Source organism: Ambystoma mexicanum, chromosome 9 (assembly GCF_040938575.1).
Source record: "Ambystoma mexicanum isolate Mex_15411 chromosome 9, UKY_AmexF1_1, whole genome shotgun sequence".
Classification (NCBI taxonomy): Eukaryota; Metazoa; Chordata; class Amphibia; order Caudata; family Ambystomatidae; genus Ambystoma; species Ambystoma mexicanum.
In genome coordinates, this window is record NC_090931.1 from 661,248,647 (window position 1) to 661,252,416 (window position 3,770).

General features: G+C 58.5%; 1 non-coding gene across 1 annotated transcript; it reads right to left on the reverse strand.

The window, feature by feature from the left end:
- Nucleotides 1-2,112: 2,112 nt before the first annotated feature.
- Nucleotides 2,113-2,263, reverse strand: LOC138489839 (5.8S ribosomal RNA). The gene has a single exon (XR_011274938.1). It is a non-coding gene; the product is annotated as a 5.8S ribosomal RNA (ribosomal RNA).
- Between the last annotated feature and the right edge of the window lie 1,507 nt (nt 2,264-3,770).

A 3,770-nucleotide genomic window follows, 5' to 3' on the forward strand; every position in this document is an offset into this window, starting at 1 on the left:
TGGAACCCTTCTCCACTTTATTCTTCAAAGTTCTCGTTTTAATATTTGCTACTACAACCAACATCTGCACCTGCGGCGGCTCCACCCGGGCCCTCGCCCCGGGCTTCTGTGCATACTGCAGCAGCCCTCCTACTTGCCTGACTTAGCCCCCGCGGCTCTCAACGCCGGCCTGGTATGGGCCTGATGCTCCAGGGCCATCCATTTTCAGGGCTAGTTGAGCGGATTCCGACTACCATGGCCACCATCATGCTGTCTATATCAACCAACACCGTTTCTGGGGACTTATGAGCATCTGCATCATGTGCCTTAACCCCGGGTGCGGTTCATCCCGCAGCGCCTGTTCTGCTTACCAAAAGTTGCCCACTGAGCACTTTCATACAATACCCGGCTCCACGCCAGCAAGCCGGACTTCATACCCATTTAAAGTTTGAGAGCAGGTTGAGATAATTTTGGCCCCAAGACCTCTAATCATTCACTTTGCTAGATAAAACTGGGATTTCCGTGCGCCGGCTACCTTGAGTGAAACTACGGAGAGAACCAGCTACTATATCATTCGATTAGTCTTTTGCCCCTATACCCAGGTCGGATGACCGATTTACACATCAGGACCACTACGGACCTCCACCAGACCGAGTTCACCATCTTTCGGGTCCTATCACACATGCTCATGCATCATCTCTGACAGAGCGGGGGAGACGGGTCGGTGGAGAGCCCACCGTGACAGGATGCCACTGCAATCGCCGGCACCGGCCCTCAACATCATTACATCACAGGGTTTCATTCATCCCTCTGACTCGGGCAGGCGTTATATTCTTAGTCAGTGTTTCCAGACAGGTCGGGTGGTTAACCGACCCCTGGCGCCCTTTGTGGGCCTCCCCGCCTGGCAGCACGACGTGGTTGGGGTGTATTGAGGGCAGTCCACCACAGTCACATCGGGAGCCCCGTCTCCCATGGCCACTCTAGCAACCCCAAAGAAGGGCCAGGACAGTTGCCGGATAAGGGCCCGGTGGTGGTCTATCTCCCTCAGCCCCGTGGACACAGCAAAACTGCTGTCAGGGGGCTGTAGCACTCTCTGCTGGAGCAGAGAGCCACCTGCCTTCCCAAATGCACCCTGCTGGGGCTGGATGTACCCGGGCCGCAGACCCGCAAGGGCCTCCACCGTTCCAGGTGACCAACCTGCCTGCCGTGTTGAATCCTGTGGGTGGACTGCACAGACCCCACCAGTTTACCGCTCAACCGTTTCACACCCTCTTGAACTCTCTTCAACTTTCCCTTGCGGTACTTGTTGGTCACCAGTCTCGCGCCCGTATTTAGCCTTAGGCAGAGTTTACCACACGCTTTGGGCTGCATTCCCAAGCAACCTGACTCCAAGAAGACCTGATCCCGGTGTGCAAGAGACCGCTATCGGCCTAACACCATCCGCGTGGGGAGACTCAATCAGAAGGACTTGAGCCCCCTGAGCGATGCCGGGGAGTCGGTCTTCTGTACGCCACATTTCCCACGCCTGCTGCTGAATGGGGATTCGGCGCTGGGCTCTTCCCTTTTCACTGGCCGTTACTGAGGGAATCTTGGTTAGTTCCTTTTCCTCTGCTTAGTAATATGCTTAAATTCAGCAGGTCACCATGTCTGATCTGAGGCCGTGGTCGGGGAGCACAAAGCTCAGGGCAGCTGGCCTCGGGCCCGTATGGGGGGTTGCCCCAGCCCTTGGCGCAGGCGAGTGTATTCTGTCCCAATCTGTGACCGAAGCCCACATGGTCACAAGGTCCGTGCTCCATGGTCATCCTGCGCCGGCAGCCGTGGGACACCAAAGACAGCCACACACAGCATGGCCAGGTGCCCCGGGGTAGGGTGAAGGTGCGCCAGGCTTTTTTAAAGCCTGCTGCCGCCGCCACCACATCCGGGGTGCGTCGCCACCCGGCCCTCCCGAAACCAGCATGAGGTGGGGAAACTGGGGAAACCAGGACGCGTCGGCAATGAGCTTGCACGCCAGATCCAAGGATCCAGCGACGGTGCTGATCGGGGTCTGACCTTAGGGGGATGAAGGGAATGGGGTCCCTGCGACAGCCCCAGCCACGCCCCTGGGAGTGAACCCCGGGGCGACTGATGTACAAGCGACCCTCAGACAGGCGTAGTCCCGGGAAAAACCCAGGGCCACATGGTGCGTACGAAGTGTTGATCAATGTGTCCTGCAATTCACACTAATTCTCGCAGCTAGCTGCGTTCTTCATCGATGCACGAGTCGAGTGATCCACCGCCAAGAGCCACAGGCAACTTTTTTTGTCCTAGACGTCGGCCTGACCCTGCCGGTGCAGGAGAGGTTGGGGGAGGCAGCGCTGGCTGTGGCAGGACAGCCCAGCTCCCTGTCTAGCTCGGCCGAAACCATTGTGGTTTCAAAAGAAAATAATAATAATAATCCAGGTGCTCAGCCTGACCGCCAGCTGCAGCAGCACAGTGCTTCCCAGGGGGATGGAGGTAGGCCGCTCCGCCACCTGCCCACGCGGCCCGATCCACTCATCCTTTCCTGACCCCTTCCGCTTCCCTTTTGGGAGGGGGGCTGGGAGATGGACAACGAGGCAGGCCAGAGACAGCACAGACAGGGGGTCGGGTGGGACCACTAGAGTCTTCAAACCCCAGCCCGGCCGCATAGGACCCAGCTCCAGGTACCTGGGCAAGAGGGAAGGTCACCCACTGTGCCAGCGGGCCTGGCCATTGCTCACACACAGATGTGGGCAGCTGGAACCTTGGCGCCCACCGTCAAGTGAGCCAGCTGCACCATGGCTCATGCCTGCCTTGCCCGGGTGCCTGTCTGCCTGGGGAGGCACCCCTAGAGAGCTGTCAGGTTTCCCTCGGCTCCCGGCTGCCCCCAGTCAGGGCTTCCCTGGTGACCGGGGTGTGCCCACCAATGCCCAGCCGCTGGCAGGTCAGAGAGAGGAGTGTGCGCCCCCGGCCAGCGCAGATGCGGGCTCAGTGAGGAGAGGGGGCTGGTTGACCACGCGCACCGGACCGCTCTGCGAGAGGTGCCCCGGGCTGTGGGTGTGCACGTCTGGGATGCAAACGAGATCGGGCCCACGGCTCTCCCTCCCGCTGCTCCGCTGTTAATGATCCTTTATGCCCCCACCCACAAGCAGAAACCATTCACACTCAAATGCCCCATTTCTCCTTCCAAACACGTTCCAGATTCAAATGCCACCTCCCTCCTGACCTACATGCCACCATCCCTCCATCCGAACCCAAACAAAGACACCAACATCCATCCCTCCATACCTACACCAAGATGCTCCACCCCTCAGAGCCACACCCATATGCTTCATCTCTACCTCCACTCAGATGGCGCCATTTGCCCTCTCTCTATACCCACACCCGATTACCCCATCCCTTCGACACACACATGCTCCCACCACTCCAATAAACCAACATCCTTCTCTCCCGATAAACATACCCCATCCCTCCATTCACACCCAGATGCCCCCTTCCTTCCCACCAGAGCGCTCCAGCCCTGACCCACATGCTCCACCATTCCAACATGCCCCCATCATATGCCCATTCCAGATCAACAATGCCCCCACCGATCCAGACTCCACGATGCACAATCCCTTCCTCAAGACCCATACCATGATGGCCCATGCTCCCTCCACACAGAAAGATGCCCCTATCCGTCCTCCGACCAATAAGCCCCAATCCTTCCCTCCAGACCAACACCAATGTGCCCCATCCCTCCCTCCAGATGCACACCAATGTGTCCTATGCCTCCCTTCATACCCAAAGCAATG